This window comes from Pimephales promelas, chromosome 10 (assembly GCF_988280905.1).
Source record: "Pimephales promelas chromosome 10, fPimPro1.hap1.1, whole genome shotgun sequence".
Lineage (NCBI taxonomy): Eukaryota > Metazoa > Chordata > Actinopteri > Cypriniformes > Leuciscidae > Pimephales > Pimephales promelas.
Genome location: NC_142778.1, coordinates 22,668,301 through 22,689,500, shown reverse-complemented (window position 1 = coordinate 22,689,500; position 21,200 = coordinate 22,668,301). Strand labels below are relative to the sequence as shown.

The 21,200-nt window shown below is 36.8% G+C and overlaps 1 protein-coding gene across 9 annotated transcripts in view; it reads left to right on the top strand.

The window, feature by feature from the left end:
• frmd4a (FERM domain containing 4A) overlaps positions 1–21,200 on the top strand; it is a 157,746-nt gene that overhangs the window by 92,561 nt on the left and 43,985 nt on the right. Inside the window, exon 1 of one of the 9 annotated variants that reach the window (XM_039650519.2) lies at positions 15,956–16,289. The exons of the other annotated variants lie outside the window; for them this stretch is intronic. The gene's annotated coding sequence lies outside the window, so the exon portion shown is untranslated. Of the gene's footprint in view, positions 1–15,955; positions 16,290–21,200 lie in introns of those variants that run through there. 9 annotated transcript variants of the gene reach the window in all.

Here is a 21,200-nt window from a genome sequence, read left to right as displayed (position 1 = left end):
CAGGTGATAAGGTGTTTTGGCTGGTTGCCAGGGTGGTTGCTATGCAGTTGCTATGGTGTTTTGAATGGTTTTCAGGTCATGAGTTGTAATTTTTTTAAGCAAGTCTCTAATTGTACCCCATTGAAGCTCATTGCTATTTTCAGACCATTTGTGATTTTAATTTTTAGAAACATTTTTAGATGTCCTGTGTGAATATTTACCATACTACAATTCCTTGGAGATTAACACAAAATGTCTATATATGTATATAGACAACATATTGAGAGGGAGTTTAATTCACAAACGTGCTTAGAATGTTCCATTTATATTCAGATTTTATTAGTCATATAATAGAGCATAAATATTGATTAATTGAAATAGCCTCCTCTCATGCATTACTGATTAAGTGAACTGACAGATTAATTTGGGCTCAATCCAGCTGTTCTCTAATCATGGGATTTCCCTGCTGTGTGTGTGCATGTGTGTAATCTGGTGGGATTACAGTAAAATGCATGTGATTAGTGTATCACCCACAAGGCCAGGTCACGCACACACAATGAGATGACCGGAATCCCTATTTGCTAGATTGAACACAGAAATGTGAGTATGAGGTGGCTTGAATATTGTTTCATGCAATATGATTATGAAGTCTCTTTGGGATAATGGTGATGTGGATAAAATAAAATCTGTCAATCAACAGTTGAGCCGAAAAGAAAATGACACTTTCTTAATTTATTTTCACATTAATTAAATTGCATTTGCCTGGTATATATTTCATTATCACTAATGGCTTTTAGAAATACAGCTCTATGAAAACCTCTGAATGACATAATATATGATAAGTTTGTTTGTTTCATTGGTACACAGTATTTTTTTTTTATCATAAAGAATGTAGATTCTAATTTAAGGATAAAGGAAAATTAAAATGTGTGCATGTGAGAGATTTTTTTTTTATATTTTTGAACTTATTTGATCAAACATACTGTAAAGTGAAACCAGTAATAGTGTTAAATGTTATTATACAATTTAAAATAACTGTTTTCTATTTTAATGTATTTTAAAGAGTAATTTATTCTTGTGATGCAAAGCTGAATTTTTTGCATCATTACTCCAGTCTTTAGTGTCACATGATCCCACATGATCCAAATTTTTATGTTAAGATTTTTTAATGTTAAACAGTTCTGAATATTTTTGTCAAACTGTGACACACAATTTATCATCAAACTTTTCTTTTTTTTTTTTACATTTGATTCATCAGTTCAATGTCTCAACTGGAGACAGCTGAACTTTGACTCATATAATAGTCCAGTTTTGTTGGTGGGTGACATTGGAAGAGATTCTTAATGAACATCCTGTTAAAATGATGAACGCTTTGGCTGAACTCTGCCATAAATTGTCATAATCAGAGATAAAAACCGGCAAAGTCCAGAACATTTCCCCAATTACAGTCAGAAATTCCCATGTCATCATCTGTGACCTATGACCTGATGCAGCACATCATTTGGCTGTGTTTCATGCAAACACACTCTTACTCTGATTAAGCTTAAACTGAAGACAATTTTATGTAAGGTATGTCAATGTCTGAAATTAAAGGCAGGGTAGGTAAGTTTGAGAAACTAGCCGAAAACTGAAAGTATCCAACAGAGAAACTCCCATCCCCTCCCTTCTGGGCTCCTTCCAAAACCACGCCCCCAAAACACATGAACACGTGAATTTGGGAAAAAGTGTTTTAGAAACTGCCTACCCTGCCTTTAAGTCATGTGAATGACATGTTTGTGTGGTTACAGATTTCACATGTTCGAATTACTGTAGTATGCTGTATTTCTTTAAAACATATAGTATGCGGAAGAATATGCATTATGCATTGCTTGCTAAACAATTTAAATGGCTAAATTGTTGTCAAATGACCTCATATTGTGTGAATGAGAATATATAATAAGAAATATATGTACAAAATCACAGTCTTGAGAGTTGAGCAGGTTGCATTGTGGGATACATTACCCAGAAAAGTGTGTTCCATTCTATCCTGCACATTTGGCAAATATAGTAGACCATCAGGGGATTTCACAGAGAAAACTTGCATACTGTGCATTAGTATATGCTGCACACATGTGGTGTTTTTCAAAACATAACTGTGGCGAGCAGGACGAGGTCGAGGGACGTTAGGGACGTGAGAGGGCTGTGTGAGGCTGGTGGCGTGGGTGATAATGAATGAAACCTGTGAGCACACCGGTCTCACGGAGGAGCGGAGGCATAAAGGAGGAGCGACGACAGTGAAGATCGAGAGAGGAACAGGCCTGATTTTGTGTTTTGTTTTTCTTTTGTGTAGCCAGCAGTCGTCCGTGAGGGGCTGCTGGCTTATACTTTCATTTTTGGATTTGTTTACTTATTGTATTAAAACTAGGGCTGTCAGTTTAACGCGTTATTAACAGCGTTAACGCAAACCCATTTTAACGGCGTTCATTTTTTTATTGCGCGATTGACGGTCTTTTTGTCCTAGCAAACTTTGTAGTTTTTTCACATGCTTTTGCAACAGGACGCGGCATGCGCCCTGATCCATTTTGGCGTCTCGCGCTCGTCATCCACTCAAAGCCGGCTCGCAAGCCGAAACGTGTGTTTGCGGCGTGCTTGTTGTTTTGTTTATGGTCTAGATCCGCTTGCGCTTTGGTCGAAGAAGCAACAAAACGTCCTCGCGCGGCGCAAGCCATTGAAATGAATGGGTTTCAGAGCGCAGCGCGAGGACGTTTTGTGCCGCACACACTCGTTTCGGCTTGCGAGTCGGCCAAATGTGTGAGAGATTATTTAAATATGTTAGTGTGAAATTGAGCACTATTCGAATGTTATTTTCATTAATAATAATAATAAAAAAAAACATTTGCATTAAACAAGCCAATCCACTTTTTCATCCTTGTTAAGAGCATTAAAATGAGAAAAAAAAAATATGTAACAAAAAGAAATCAAAAGACATTTAGAATAGATAAAAATGTGCGATTAATCGCGCACGATTTTAATCGTTTGACAGCACTAATTAAAACCTTTAAATGTTCGCTGGTTCCCGCCTCCTCCTTCCCATAACAACGAACCGTGTTACAATTACCAAAGTAAACCTTTAATATTACTTGTTCTTTATACATGAATCTATTGTAAGTATCTCATATAAGCAGTTTTTCTCAAATGGATAGGATCTCTTGGCTCTGAGGAATTCCAGAGCTGACTTATGCAGCTTCCAAGAACAAGATGTGTGCTGAGATGAGATTTGATTTAGTGCCAGTCAGGAATTGAGAGATAAATGCACCTGCAGCCACATTCTGTTACTATGGGGATACATGTTGTGACTAGTGACATCAGGGTGTCAAGGGGAGGCTGAAATGCTGATATATTAGTGTTTGAAAAGTAAACGGGGAAAGGGATTGAAGAGAGATGTATGTGTTTAAACATTTTGGAATGATACCCAAGGCTAATTTGCATATCAGATTTACCTAGTCCTCCCTTTTCTCTGTTTCACTGCTAGTATTGATACAAAGCTTAGCCGACCGTGTGTTGTACGATACATGTTCAACATGAAATCAAAATTGTATCTATTTATTTTATTAAAGGGTTAGTTCACCCAGTGATCCAGCTCTTAGATTTAATCAAAAATATCTTAATTTGTGTCCCGAAGATGAACGAAAGTCTTTTGGGGTTGGAACAACATGAGAGTGAGTAATTACTGACAGAATTTGGGTGAACTAACCCTTTAATGTGCATGTCATTCCAAAAAAAAAAAATTTTTTTAAATTGCTTCTGCCACACTGTAAAAATTATGTTTTAATTTTAAATAAAACAAAGATTATTGTAGTTTAAAAAACAGTTTTACTAAAAAATGTCACGTTTAATTGGATGTGATACTTGCTATTTCATTGTAATTAATTATGTTTACTATTATGCTACTAATTATGTTAATTACTAGCATTTGAAAATAGTCTTTGCACCAATTTGTTTTCAAAATAATAATAATAATAATAATAATAATAAAGAAAATCTATTTGATCACCAAATGCATTTATTGGATAAATATAAAAATACAGTAAAACAGTAATATTGTGATATATATAATATAATATTATTATTATATTATGATATTATTATGATATAATATTATTATTAGAACTAAATTATTAATTATTCAATATTATTATTAGAAATGTGTGATGTGATATTATTCCTGTGATGCGGTAAAGCTGAATTTTCAGCATCATCACTCCAGTCTTCAGTGTCACATGATCCTTTAGAAATCATTCTAATATTCTGCATAATATTTTTAACCGTGATACATTTTTCAGGATTTTTTTTTTTAATGAATAGAAATCTTTTGCAACATTATAAATGTCATATTGTCACTTTTAATTAATTTAATGCTTCTTTTCTGAATAAAAGTATTCATTACTGACCCCAAACTTTTGAACGTTATGTGTGTGTCTCCTCTGATATGAAGAGTGTAAAAACTATTTACAGTAGGTATTTTAGCAGAATCACACTCAGGCCTGGTTCCATTCTGCTACTGTATGTAGTTTCCAGTTTAATGGATTCCTGATAAATAAATAAAAATGGTCTGCAAACTACAATTCACTTTGACTTTAATTGTGTGTGAAAGGATGTCGTTTCTTCCTGTTTGAGAAAGTGATATTAAGGGAGGGCAGCTGGCCTGCTCATTTCCTCTCTTTCTGTTTTATATTCTGTGTATTGGTTAGACTATGTGATGGGTCATGAAGTTCATTGTGTCTGCAGTGCCTGCACAACACAGCCAATCAGAGACTGAGCCAATCAGGGCTCAGTTCTCACACCTGACCTGAACATACCAATCACAGCTTTGAGAAACTGTTTAGATGGGCATTTATGCATCGGCCAGGTCAAAGTGATTGATTTACACTTGTTTAATTATAAATGAGTGGGAGAGAAACAGATATGTGGAAACTCCCTCTTCTACTATGACAGTGACACACAATAATGTGCTCATCACTTTGCGTGCCGTGTGAGAAATGTACTATTAAACGGGTAAAGCTCTTGTTGAAGGAGGTTTGGTGTCACATATTGTCTTTGTTTCATAGTTTCTAAGACAGCATTATAATTACTGAAATAGAAGCTCATACAGTAAGCATACACTGTAAAAAAAATATTTTTATGATTTGTAATCACAACATTTTTTCTTTTTTTTGTCAAATCAACTTAGATAATTTATGTAGTTCAGATAACTTAATATTTTGAGTTTCTGATGATTAAATCAATCTCCTTCATTGTATTAACTAAATTTTTCCATTTCAATGAACTTAACATTTTTAGGCAACAAGTTAAACCAACAATTTTTTACAGTATAGAAATAGAAAGCACAACTTATTTTATTATTTATTTATTTTATTTTTTTTGCCACTTTGATTGGAAGTCATGAGATTTTTGGGGGTTTAAATATTGCCCGTTGTAAAAAAATTCACAATGCAATCTTTAACATTTTAAAATTAATATATATTTTTCATAAGGTACATTACAGTGTTCAGTTATACTTATAGTATTTACTGAATTAATTTACTTTTTCAGTATTTTTAGTATAATTGTTTTATATGATTCTGTCAATTTTATTAGTATTTGTAATATTTCTATTTAACTTCAATTTATTTTTCTTTCATTTAATTACATTTACATTTATTTTTAGTCAATTTAGTACTTATTTACAGTTTATGTTTTTCATCTATCTAATATATATGGTTTTCAGTTTTATTTCAATTGCTGAAAATTAAATTGTTTTAGGTAACTACACTTCAACTTTATATGTTGTGATGCCTAAATTCACTTGCAGCATTTAAAAAGAATGCTTTATGTTTTTACTGTTTTTTATTTATTTAAACAGAATTTTAGACAAATTTTAATAGTAACCATTTATCATGAAAACCTAACATGGTTATCAGCATTTTATTACTGGTGCATCCATTTTTTTTTTTTTTTGTTGCTGTAATTGATAAAATACCAGTATATATAACTGACATTTAATCCAGATATTGTCAAAACGAGGCAGCATTACATTTCTACTTTTGAAACCGAATGTTTAGGTAGGCGGCTCAGTAGGTGTTTGAATGGCAATAGAGTGTCTCTGGTGGAGTAAAAACATTTGTCAAAGCAAAGCTTAGTGTGCGTGTGTGTTTATCGTGGGGGGTCCATCATACCCAGGAACACCTGAAGTCCATTCACAGATCCATTTCAGTTAAATAAACTGCAGATGTGTGTGTGGCCCAGAATGCTCCTTCACTAGTTCTTTTATCAACAAGCTCCAAATTGCTCTAGTTTCTCCAGAATCCCAAGAATGCTTGACTGAGTAAAGATGTTCTCTCAAACTGAAATAGCCAACAGTGCTTCATGAAAGCATTCCTCTAACAAACACATATAGCATGGGAAAACATCTGGATGACTCTGAGAATGAGGGATGGAAATAGAGAGAACTATTTCAAGAATAGTTCATCCAAAAATGAAAATTGTCATTGATTAATTGATTACTCGCCCTCACTTCAATCAGGGTCCAAAAACGAACAAAACACAACAAAAAATAGTTAATTCCACGTAGGATTATATGAGTAACAGATTAAATTCACTGATTATTGTTGGAAAATCTCCCACTCCACCACCATTATATGGCGCTGTTCCATTACCAGTACCAGTTCGACTCGCCTTGACTTGGCTCGCTTTTTGCTCCCTTTTCCATTGCAGACAGTACTGCCACAAATAGTACCCGGTCATCATAGCGACGCCTTTCGTTCCTCGCTGCCCTATCAAGCTCTCGCTGGATCCTCTCTTCGCAACCAAACAAAGGAAAGTCTGCATCCCCTCGTTTGACCACGGCGTATTCTTCCGAGTTGCCATAATAATAGTAGTAAGTTTTGTAACTATCTCTGGCCAAACTATTTACAGTAAAACTGGCGGGGATATTCTGGATACTCCATCTGGCGCGTGCAATGACGACACAGTGAATGGTGACGATTCTCTCTGACCAATCAGCAGTCGGCATTGTTTTCACGTCACATTTTAGTACCGGCTCAGGTCGTCTTAGCTCGCTCAGAACCTCGCCGGAGGTGATACAAAAAAAGGTACCCGAAAGCAGGTACAGGTACAACTTTCACACAGTGGAAAACCCAACCCGATCTCACGACCAAATCGTACGAATTCGACGAATGATTAAAAAGTGGCTAATTCGTAACAATTGATACGACCTCACTCGTACAAATTAGTACGAATTTGCTAAATCGTTATGAATTGGCCAATTCGTATGAATTAGTACGAATGACCTACCCCTTACCCCGCTCCTAAACCTACCCATCACGTGGGTTTAGACAAATCGTACGAATTCGTACAAGTGAGGTCGTACGAATTAGTACGAATTAGACACTTTTTAATCATTCGTCGAATTCGTACGAATTGGTTGTGAGATAGCGTAGGAAAACCAGCTGAGCCGAGTCGAGTCAAGCTGGCACTGTAGTCGTGGAAAAGCACTAATAGTGTTTTTGTTCGTGTTTTTGACATTGACAGCATCCGTAACTGTTAATAGGGAATAGAGCAGCATGACCTTCTCTGTTTAACATTTAATTTCGTCATATAATTTACATTTCACTTTTAACTATCTTTTGTTTGCGACAGAATAGCATGACGTCGTTTTCATTTTTGTCTGAACTATTCCTTTAACACCACTCCTAGTGTAGATAATGTTTCCTCTTCAGTAGATCAGCATTCCCAGGGGAGCCCTTTATTAAACACACACAAACATACACGGCCTCTGAAGATGATGGTACGAGATGCTGTACATGGTGAGAGCAGTGATGTGGTCTGTGGTCAGAGTGGGTAAGAGGCTGGATGGTAGACTCGATTGTTGTAAGCTCTCTCTGGCATGTGATGGGTGAGGGATCGTTTCTGCTGCTCTACTGACTCTGTCCTACCTAGTTCACGCACACACACTTTCACACTCTCAGAGACTCATTCAGAGGATTGTGCTGACATACACGCAATTAAAGAAGACACACATAGTCATGTGAGAGGAGATCTCATTTATCGGGTTCATATAGTTCCTGAGTCAGCAATCTTCATGTTACGCACAGACTTGCACACTTTCTTTGTTCTCTATGACTGGTGACAATTATAGCAACTTTTCAACTTTTTGGCTCTGCTAAGTCTTGCATGTTAAATCATAACTCTTGTCTATACTGTAAGTTTGTGTTTGCCTGGCAGAAATCTTTTTTTCTCACATATTTTAGCTTTTTTTTATGGTTCACTTAAAATACTTAAAATGTAGTGTGATGATTTAAAGCTACACTGCTCTTTTAGTTTATTTTTAGCTAAAAACACTTAGTTCTTTCAAAAATATATGTGCTCATTAATGTATATTTACTTCGTTCAAGTAATAAAATATTCTCGTGAGTGTATAATATGCCATTGAAAATACATACGGGTAAGGGGTTTCTAATGTCGGTCGCCATGTTGCCCCTCCATCTTGAAAGTGCATTAGCCAAAGAGGGACATACCCGTTAATTCAAGCTTCGCCTTTCGCGTTTACGTTTGAGTTAACACTCATGGGCGAGGTCGAACTGGAAGCCAAGTTAATCTTGGACTACACTGGCCACCGTAGGAGTTAAAACAAAATCGGAATGGAGAGGAACAGAAACTAATATTCACTGGATGGTCATATACCTTTTCATCGCTAGATGGGGGTAAAAATCACACAGTGTAGCTTTAAAATTTTAAATTGCTTAAAAATAATAGGAACTATAAAAATAAAAATGGTTTTAGATGTCATTTTTAAACAATCCTGAATTAATGAAATATGCTTTATTGTCCCAAACATACTACATTTGTATCTAACATCTAACCCTAACCCTAACCCTAACAGTTTATGACAAAGGAAGCATGCTTTTATTAACAGTGCTCATGAAAGTGTATGCAAAAAAGTACCCTACTGCTTTTGGTGAGATTCTGATATGATGGACACTTCACTATCCCATGAGGGCACGGGAGAGGATTTTTGGATGGCAGTAAAGCGAATGTAGTATGTCCAGATTACATTCATACTACACACGCTGTAGAACATACTTTTTTCAGCGGCTTTGAAATAATTACTTATTCGGAATAAGTACTCAATAGTGGATGCAATTTCGTATTCGTTGAGTCACTCATAAAGACAGGCATGCTTGATTTAATGATTCAGTGACTCACTTGTTGCCACCTACTGGTGGAGTGATGTAACGCACAAAAGAGTTGCTAAACAATCTCCCCCAGCAAGTAGTCTATATAAAGGGTATTACACTACAATCACTACTTAAGAGTATTTCGAATAATGAAGAATACATATAGGGATTCAACACCAAATATTTCACCAAAATTCATAGCTTCCATGTTCATATTTGTCTAGATACAACCTCTTTCTCATACGCATTCACAGCAGGGCTGGTTTCTTTTTGTCAGAGGTGGATTTGCATTCAGTAGTTCTACCTTCAATCAATATTCAAAAGGGCTTGAGAACCGAATGACTCAGCTTTCAACACTGGAGCTTTTACAATCACACCGAAATAGTGAAAACATTCAACTTAAACTTTAGATGAATATGTTCCAGTATGTTTCAGTAAACTTCATCGACTCAAGTGCTGTTTTTCGGGTCTTGTTTATCTTATTTATTTGTCACATGTGTTTCCAATGTATACTGTATGGTGTGATATATTTGCGTGTGTGGGTGTGTTAGGCTTGAAGCTTTAGATGTTCAGGCTATATGTGTGTGTATGTGTGTGTATACAGCCAGATGGGAGCAACGCTTTGCAGCTTTTTACAGCTGGAGAGATCTCACACACGTTTGAAGTGCTTACATGTGGGTGTGTGTTGGTTTTTTTCCCCCTGGATTTAACTGGAAACACATTTTCTTCCCTCATAACACACACACATGCTGACATGAGGCCCAAAAAAGAGTCATTCCCGGTCTTCTCTGCACTGGCGTCTATATGTAGAGAAGTTACAGGTCTCTTTAGACCGTTCAATATCATTCTCACCTACATCTGAGTGCAGTTATGATCCTCAGTTGTCCAATAGCATACGCCGCTGTAAATACACAGGTGCTTTGGTGTCCATCCCAAAAACGTAGTTTGGATAACTATTTTACAATGCACAATTAGTCTATTAATCTTCAAAACCCTTTTATGATACATCTACGACTTCCCCATGAAGAAAACACCATAAATATCTGCTTTTAACCTCACACACACCTGGATCTGTAAAGACTCTCCATGTAGAATTACACAAATTCAGTATCAACTCAAGGCTCGTTGCAGAGACTGTGGGGGATCTTTGATGTGATTTAAAGGAGGTTTGTAACCACTAAGATTATAAAAAAAAACCTCTACCCACAGCCAACATCCTACACCCTAAACACCGAACCCCACCAAAGCCCTGTTGCTCGTCCACCCCCAGCCCCTAAGCAGAAGATGATGAGAACATGGCACATATAAGATCCTGAAAGATAGTGAAACTATCCCTTTAATTGTCCATTGACTGATTTCAAAGACAAGGCTTAAGCTAGTCCCAAAGGCATGTATAAAAAAAAATTGAACAAAGTTTAGTCTTTCCCTGTCTGTGAAACCAGGCCTATAACTGTCAACGGTGGCTTGTATTGATAATCGAAAGGAAGAGATGCATGACGCATGAACAAAGAAAGACAGAAGGCTTAAATACACAGAGGATAATAATCAATGCAGGGTACAGGTGAGACACAAATAAGGGACTGTGGCAGATAATGAATGACTAAACTGGTACGGTACACAATTATTTACCAATATGAAAATACTGAACCATACCGTACCACTTTTTTGGGACCCTTCCGTTTGGGTACCTAATACAGTAGTCCGGTACCTTATGGGTGGAGCTAGACTCACTGCTGAACATTGATTGTTTGACAGAGAATCGTCACTTAAGCGTGCTACAAGGGGATGAAAACACAGGAGAGAGACTGATCTCATGAAATTGCGTGTGTATGACACGCCAATTCGTATTTCCATTTTTGGCGTGCTATCAACACGCATAATCGCTTTTCAGTGTGTTTATGAACGCCGTTGACTTAATGTCATTACTGTATATATAAATATATGACCTACCTCAACCCCTAAACCTACCTGGGGTTAAAGGGATACTCCACTTTTTTTGGAAATAGGCTCATTTTGCCACTCCCCCAGAGTTAAACAGTTGGGTTTTACCGTTTTTGAATGTATTCAGCCGATTTTCTGATATTTAGAAGAACAGTTTCTGGTCTCATTGACTTCCATAGTATATTTTTTTTCCTACTATGGAAGTCAATGAGACCAGAAACTGTCTGGTTACTGAGATTCTTCTAAATATCAGAAAATCGGCTGAATTGATTCAAAAACGGTAAAACTCAACTGTTTAACTCGGAGGGAGTTGTAAAATGAGCCTATTTCTAAAAAAAAAGTGGAGTATCCCTTTAAAAACATATATGAGTGCATTGCCCTACCATCCCAGGAAAAAAAATATCACTCCCCAGATGTAGATCTACAGTACATTTTGCTTCATTTCGCTCGGACATTTAAGGGCGTGTACATACACGCGGAATCACTCAGACATTAATGGCGTAGACATATGCGTATACACACGGATAGCTCAAAATGCGTATAGATAACACGCCACTTGACTTGAAAGTGGTGTGTACGTTTACGCAAAAGTCATGATGTCATGTTGCAGGAGGTGACATTTTTCAATACAGTTAAAACCCAATACAGTCGCAATGTTTTGTTTTTGTCTTGTGACAGACACATGCAGAGAAGCAAGAACAAGATCTAATGTCGTGCATTGTTGTTTACTGTGTCACTTTCTTCTTCCCAATTTTCAGCATGATCACTCCAGACTTCAGTGTCACATGATCCTTCAGAAATCATTCTAATATAATTATTTGGTGCTCAAGAAAGATTTCTGAACATTATTCATATTGAAAACAGTGATGCTGCTTAATATTTTTGTGGAAACTCGTACATTTTTTTTAGAATTTTTTGATGAATACAAAGTGCACGATTAATAAAGTGACAAAAATGAAAGTCTGTGTGTGAATGTGAGCAGCAGGGAACTACATCTTGCTTCAATTATAGGTTAGCATTGTTTACATCTAGTTCAGCCATTATAGGCCACAGCTGCAACCTCACTACACGTATACACACACACACAAATAGCATTCAATCCTTCCTCTATCCAATTTGGTTCATGTCAGCCATACAACCTGTCCTTATGTCCGCATAAGTTGAAGGGTGAACCCGTTTGACCGCCTTCCGAAAAAATAACAAACCCCTCGATATATACACACACATACACCCCGCTTTGTCTCTGAGCCTGAGGTAGTGAGACAAAAATAACCAAACTCTGAGACTCCTAACCAGAACCACATTTCCTAGACGGCAAGAGAGGTCGGTTTCCCATATTTTTATACATTTTGAAGAAATTTCAGCCTTTCATTTTCTCAGAGAACATCGCGAACTCTTCCTCTTGTACTCTTCTGGCCGATTTAGACACAAAAGACGGTATGTATTAAACAAATTGTGTGCTTTGGTCTGGTAGTTGTGCTTGGTCTTTCAGAAGTTTATTTTAGACCTTCTCTCTCCCCAGTCACAGTCGTGAGAGCCTGGACATTCTCATTTATTCTGAGACGCCCCCACAGTATCAAGGGTTTCCTTTTGTACAAATGTTCACCTCCATCCACGCACAGAAATACACACACACATGCATACATACATACATACATACACACTGCCTGTTTTAAACAACGGGCTCTTGTGACACTGTTGGGACCTCTGCCCAGAGGAAGGAGCCAATAAATGAAGGTAAAATATGTATTAGAGAGCACAGAGAGATCATGAGGGACTGTTTAAATTGGACAGTAGTGTTTCCGCTGTGGCCGGGAGTCCAAAATCAACAGCGGTACAAACAGCCAGGATGATGTGACTCGCTTACCTTGCACCATTAAATCGTTATGACCTCAATAACGATTTAAATCAAAGATGTATGATCGGACTGTCATCAAATTCAACAAACGCGCTGAGATTCGATTGACTTCAGATACTTGTGTTTGTTTATTGATGGTGTTATCACCAGCAGTCGGATAATAATGAAATGTAAGCCTGCAGCCTAATTGCATTATGTTTGGAGTGTTTTTCAATTACTTTTCAACGGCCCTCCCATGAGTGCGTGAGAGAGTGAAGAAGAGAGATGGAAAATCTTGACCCTCAGTGCAGAGTTTCACTCCATAGTTCAAGTGCGATTTAAAGCAAGGCTTAAAATCGTTAAAGCAAGGGCTGGGGAAATTCTGTGCTGTTTCATTGTAAGACAGAATGCGTTGGTGGTGCAGTTCATAGTTCATACACTTCTTGAGGACCCTAAGCAAAACTTTGTGAAGGGGCCTCTGTCGAAATTACCCAACCCCTGTCCCCAGAGCAGTTTCATTGTAATTAAACAACATACAGTGAGTTTAATATCAATAATCATTAGTAATGACAATGGCATTCCGTATGCACTGGCAACAAATTGCACTTTATGAAAAAAAGGTATAAATATGAAGGAAAACCCTTTGAAACACATTAAACTGCGACACTGTAAAAAAACATTAATTTTTTTTTCTTTTGTCAAATCAACTTAAATAATTTATTTAGTTCAGATAACATATAATTTTGAGTTTCTGATAATTAAATCATTCTCCTTCATTAGATTAATTCACTTTTTCCATTTCAATGAACTTAAAATTTTAAGGCAACCTACTTCCTTTTTTTAAGTTAAACCATCAATATGTTTTACAGTGTAGAACAAGTCAAATTAAATCTAAATTTTCGTTTCGTTATTTGCACCTTGCGGTATAGTTTGTCTTTTCACACTAGATGGTTAAAATTGTGTTCTTTTTAGTCTTGTGGTTTAAAGGTCACTTTGTAAATCATTAACTAAACAATGCTTTCCTAAAGTGGTAAGCATTAATGAATAATGCATATGATAATGCATACATATTAATGTTCTTGTATTCATAAGAGCTTTTACATGTTTAGTTTGTGAGTGAAGGAAATGTCATTTAAAAATGTTGAATTATACAGTAATTGTTTCCTTCTATTTTGTCTTTGCTTTTGTGATGTTTCTTAAGATACAAGACCAACCCGAGTGAATTGTTTGCTCAACATTTCCACAGAAGCTGAATTACTTCTACACAGTGATAAAAATGTCTCTGAATTAACTTTTAAAAATATGAAATGTAACGTAGACCACAAAGAACACATCATTTTCTTTGTGTCATTTTACAATCCGGTTCAAATCGTTATTATGAACTAACAATGTGCAATACATTTGATACAATATATCTTTGTCAACATTAGTTAATAAAATAAATCCATTGCTAAATATTGCATTAGTAAAGGTTAAAATTACTTTCACTTTCATATAGTTCATGTTTACTATGTATCTAATGTTAGCCTAACAAATGAAACCTTTTTGTAAAGTGTATCCCCTAATGTTTCTGAGAATTATAGAAATAGCTCTTGTGAATCGTTATGCAGAATTTATGCAGGCTATGACCCTTAGAAGAAGAACACCTTCCAGATTTTGTAAAAGTTTTCATTGAGTCCTCTGCAATGTTGACTTTGCGGTAAAACGACCGTTAGGTGTCTGTGTGAAAGATTTCGCACAAATCAACTCCCTCTAACAGTCGGTTCGGTTTGAAAAGCATCTTTCAAACGTTTCTCTCATTTCCTCCCCTTTTTTATTTACCCTGGCCAAACTAAACGGGAAAGGAAATCTGAATTAGAAACGGAGGGGGCGGAAGAAAGTCAGGCAGAAGCAAAGTGAGTGCAACCCATTCCCAAATGTTTCTGCATTTCTACTGCAAATCCAGATGTGGGTCTGTTAGTCATTGGTCAGCATCCACACACACACACACACACACACACACACACACACACACACACACACAAACACACAACCAGGACTTTTCTCCACAGTGCAGAAAATTCCTGACAGTTATTGTATCAGATGGTAATACTGTGGTACTTTGAAATTCACCAGGGCACTCAATGGTTACCATATTCATACTATTCCATGGACAGTATTTTGCAGCATAACCTAAAGTATTTCTATGAATATGATGGAGTACATCCAAACCATTGTTATATTTTCTACAATACTTACAAAAAGTATTGTAGCAGTAACATGATGGACAGGAGGACATCCGATTGTAATATTGGGGTGATATAAATAAATACCAAAACATACCATGCATTTCGGGTGTTACCTGGTACTGTTTATAGGCCTACCTAGTTCTGGTATGAAACTGTAGCGCAGCCTGAAGGTCCTTAACTCACTTGTAGCGATCACATTATTATCAACATTCAAATAGGCTACTTGTAGTTTGCTGTAGTAGTCTGTGGCGCGCTTTCATAAACCCTACACCTTCCCTAGCTCCACATGTATAGATCTCCTGCAGGGGTTTATTTTATATGTTACATCTGCAGCAGCAGCAGCAGCAGCAGCATGTCTTAGCATTTGCTCACAGCAATGGCAGTAGCAAGTTGTGTTAGCCTACTGGTCTACAGCAGCTGCAGATCTATGCCACCATTCCATCATCTCTATTGCACTTATTTCAGTTATAACATCGCCAATCTCTATTGCACTTATTTCAGTTAGTTGCTGTTTCTGATTCTAATTCGATTTCTAACATTAAAAAACTTTATTTATATAGCCTATTTTATTTCAGATTCCTTTCAAAAAACGAATTTTTGTTAAAAAAAAAAAAAAAAAGACTGATGATTAATGTCAGGCTGAACTGTTTAGTGTGTGCGTCGCGTTTTGCTGTGGATCACAGCAGCTCCGCGGTGTCACGGGGGAAAGGCGGAGGAAGAGCAGTAGGAGGAGGACGAGGAGGAGGAGGAGGAGGAGGAGGGGTTGGGGTTTGCTGTGGAGGAACTGTGAGTGTGTATGTGAATAGTGTTGTGCGGATTTGCTTGCTGGACGCAGGCCAACGGTCCCTGTGAAACAGCGCGTTGAGAGCGGAGAGGGATGGGATGGGATATGCTGGCACTGCCGCTGTCAGTCCGCTCCGCTCCGCCTGTGCAGCTTCACCGGGGAACGACATGGATGATGCTGACTTCGAAGATGATTTAGGCCGGCGTGTGAACGTTTTTTCTTCGGACTTAACCCATCTGGATTACTGCTGTTATTGTTAAAGGACATTTATTTCTTATTTCGGCGAGGAATTCATGAACGCGGGAGCGTAAAGGATTTCCAGCAAGGTAACGTTAAATCGCGCGCACGTCTCGCGCTTGTTTTGCGTTGGTCTCGCGCTTGAATTCAGCCAGTCTGAGGGGCGATGGAAGGATGGATGCGTAAAATACGTGATGTTTTTTTACTTAACTACACTTATATACTTCAGTTATTTTCCGATTACTGATTAAAACGCATGATAGAGCACTGATTTGTGACCTAACACGGAGGATATCATCTTTAAAAACAGGTTTTCCTAGGTGAAAAGGCTCAGAGTGTAAACTGTTAATGTAACGTTAATGCTGCTAGCCTGCTAACCATCTCAAACACAGGCATATATATGTGAGAGAAATACTCCATCGTTTTCTCATAATGTTCATCTATTTTGAGGAACATCATCCTTTAGAAGTCATGTATTTAGAAGCGAACAATCATTGTTACAATGGTGCGTTTTAAGTAGTTTGTATACTAAACTTGCTAGCTTATCTGCTTTGCTCACCATTACTGCCCATTTAGACTCATTCATCCATTTTTCCAAGGCTATTAACCTGTGCTGACAGCTGAATGTGATCAGATCTGCTGTGGATAGTGACAGGAACTTAAAAGGATTGCATGCATGTGACCATCACGGTCATATCCTTAAAATCCTTGAACAATGTAGCTGTGTTAAGTCTTGCTTTATTAGATTTACTCGAAATGTCCTACGACTGCCTCTAAAAAAAGATTGTGCTGTCTCAAGACCTAATGAAAAATGCTGTTTTAGGGCTGTTAAACGAGATTACCATCATAGATAGATAGATAGATAGATAGATAGATAGATAGATAGATAGATAGACAGACAGATAGATAGATAGATAGATAGATAGATAGATAGATAGATAGATAGATAGATAGATAGATAGATAGATAGATAGATAGATGTTGATTTGGGCTGTCTCTCAAAAACTTTTGACTCCTGGACGGCATACATGTGTTTCACTTTATTCATTTTTGTTGCAGTTTCCCATGATAGCTGCCAAAAGACTGATGAGATGTGAACTGCCTACCTAAACAGCAATATTGGTGCATGGTCCCAAACATTCTGTTAAGTTAGAAACCTCAGTAGAGCATTTTTAGGCTTCAAGATGTATTCCACTTTGATTTAGTGTGATGTCCTATGACATCAGACTTCCTCATACCTAGACGTTATTTTAGGCATCATGCCCTTTAAAATAATGTCTGGAATCTAGATAGCAGCCCATTGGGTTTGGGGGAACAGCCTGTGATTAGGGGTCTGTCTGTAAACAAAGCAGACTGGGCTGTGCCTATCTAGGCAGCTGTGGTCCTGCCGGCTCAGGGTGACGGATGTCTTTTTTTTATGCTGTGATGTCTGCACTGCAGGGCAGCAGTGTCAGCAGGCTGATGTACTCTAGCACACATGGTCAGGCATGAAAACCAGACCTGCAGTCGCCTAGACTTTTATCATTTGTCAGTCTGCACCATGAGACTAAATTTATACCCGAATTTGTGATGAACATTGATTGTTCTGCCTTTGTGGTGCCCGTGTGCAATGTGTGGTCAATGTGGTGCACTGTCATTTTGTTGTCAATGTGCATTAAGGGGAAATAATTGCTAAATACCCCCTTGTTGTGTGCATGGGGTTTTGTCTGATGACCTGTACCATCACAAGGACATCAACCACCTCCTACCATGTTTAATATCTGTGTCTGATATGATCTGAATTGTATGTTCACTAATTCAAATGCTCTTAAATCTCTATCTTACACACCGTACTGCTCAGTGACAGTGAATGTGAAGCTAACATGTAGCTTAGGATTTAGCACGGATAAACCGCAATGAAACCCTAAACAGGCCATCAGGGTCAGTCTTAAATCTGCACCAGGGAGTGGGTTTATCATCGGATCAGATTATATTATACTATAATCGTCTCCTCTGCAGTGTGCATCAAAGTAACTGCACTTTTATATTATATTTTATATGCATGATTTGGATAATCTAATTGTTATTTTAAAAAAAATTATTAAATTACCGCTATGATTACATTTTTTAAAAAATTTTTGTGTGTGAAAGCTCCAGATTTGCTGTGCTTGATTTATTGTAGGGCTCTAAATGATTTATTGTAGGGCTCTAAACAATATGACTCTAAAGTAATAATAATAATGAATAAATAAATATTATAAAATATAAATATAATACATATTTAGGATGATAATGATTATTATTAAATAAAATATTAAACACAATAATAAATATTACTATTGTAATATTTCACTTATAAGAAAATAATATAAGAAAATTAACAATAATAGTTTCAGTTAAGTATTCAAGTCTGTCATTCAGTTTCGAATGTTAAACTATCAAGCTTTTATTTTGGCCTTAAACCACAGGGAGACTTTAAAGCTTATATTTAGTTGATGACAGTTTATAATTTCTTCTAAAGTTCTCGTTACGAGTTTGGGAAAGATGGTTAGCAGGCACGTTATGTTCCCAAATGCACTTTACAAGCAACTCAGACTCAAGGAAGATGCAGAGATGAGTTTGTGCAAAGCAGTATTTACTGTGATTTACTGTGACGAGAGACTGTAAGCAGTGGATTATGAGCTGCTCGTGTGTAAAAGAACAAAGTGCCATATGATTCAATCTGAAACAAAGTGCGTATTATTTAATTAAGTCGCACCAAGCCATATCGCAATTTCGTTTTCATTTAGATTAATTGTGCAAGCACTACTACTTTCATCATCTATAAAGGAATGACAATGATTTACAAATATTACACTGACTGAAATGTCTGTGATGTGCTATTTTTATGACATCACAGGTTCGTAGGGCAGTGTGAGTGTAGTGTGCCACTCTGTAGTTCAGCTGAGAAAGCAGTGACTCACCGTTCGGTGATTACAGGCAAGGCATTTTGTAACCCCACACCAGACACAGACAGCACACACAAACGCACTACTACAAACACACAATTCCCAGCACCTGATTGTTAGATTCTGACATTGTGGTTGAGAGCTGTTCACCTCCCCCTCCAGATACACCACAGTGAGAAGTGTTCTCATTTAGTGGAGCGGAGGTTTGACATCTTGAGCTTCAGGCTTTAGAGATGTGCTGTTTGCTCTATTCAAAGCCTCAGGTTTTTAATCTCCTATTGTGTGGTGGGAAGTGTTCCTATCAAGCCTGACTCAAACCTTAAGAGGTTTAAAATGGTGATGTAACAAAACTGTGGTGCTTTTGGGCTACCACAAGGTCGGTAATGAAGTTTAACCTTTAAAGTTGAGATTGTCCTTTTTTCCTTATTGTCACGTGTATCCGAGTGAAACGGCTTCTGAAATTAGACACAAAAAAAATGTAGGGTGGGGCTTGATTTCGCAACCAAAAATGCATGTAAACACTATATTTGCTGGCTGTCAGTGTCACTGACAGATTTCTGAGAGGCGGGCCTGAAACGAGACAGACCCCAACAATAGCCACGCCCTCTAGTAATAGTTTTTGAGAAGAGAAGTCGTTTCGACGGGGGAGGGGAGGATAACGTTTTTAAATAAAGATTATAAGGGTACATGAATTTTAATAATATAATGAAGTGCACAGATAAATCATTTATAAAAAATATTACAATATTAAAAAGACCAATGGTAAAATTTGATTTCCTGACAGATTTAGGATGGGATAGTCAGCCCAATATCAGATGCCGCAAACTCTTGCTTGTGGGGTCTTCATGTTTTGCTTCTGCTATGAGCAGGCCCACATGGAAACTGTGCTCTCAGAGAGCTTCAGAGATCCCCTTAAAATTGGAACAGCCATCAATTACACATCCCACAACTATGTTTGTTTATTAAATGTTTTGGATAATTTGAATATGGTTTTAGCTGCCAATATGTGTAGTGCTGGTTAACTATAGTAGTTAATATACAAAGATATCGAACTTTGTGGAAGGATCGAGTAAGATGTATTCTCTACTCTCTATGTATTAATTTTAGTCCTGTCAAATCAATTAATCGCGTCAAACATAAAAGTTTGTGTTTGTATATTTATGCATAGTATATATATATATATACAGTATACATACACACACACATATAGTATACTCACAAATGCTCGTACACACATATAATATATATATATATATATATATATATATAAACAATATATTGTACACACATTATATAAACACAAACTTTAATGTTAGATGTAATTACTTGTGATTAATCAATGTAGACAGTTTTTAATAGTTTACATTTTGAATAGGTGTTGACTGGGATTTCTTTTACTCTTTTAATTCAAAGATCATTCTAAACTGTAATATGAAAGTGCAAAGCTACATATTTCCAAGATCGATTGGTGGGTTGCCCAAACAATAATCAACTCTTTGTTTTTTTAGGAAGTTGAGTTTAATTGGGCTGGTTTAGGTTTAACTGAACTCATCAAATGTGTTACTTAGGTGGGGTATACATAAAGATGCTTTCAAAAAGATCTATTTGGTTTTTGGACAACTAGTAGATTATCCAACCATCATTACCCATACCTAAACTGGAGTAGATATATGGTTTTAATCGTGGTGCAGTAGTTTGGATCAATTATGCTACCATTTTTATTCTTATATACGAGTATCATAAAAGTTAGACCTAATTGGATCATATGCTGCACCAAGGAAGGAATTATACAATTAAAAAAATAGAAAAACATAGGCCTAAATAAAGAGTGGACCATCCAGGTGAGCCAGTTCATATTGATTTAAGTTTGTTTTTATAATATGGAAATGTGATCTACTGAGGGGTACAAATATGGATGTTGCTTAAGGGTATGTTATTCTGAATGCAGGATATCAGTTTTTAGGAGCTAGAGTTTCTATGCTGTTGAGATAGCTTCAATGTTAGCACAACCAAGAGAAATTCATTAAGCCAAGCCCCCCTTAAAACACATATTCACAGGTCAACAACAAACTC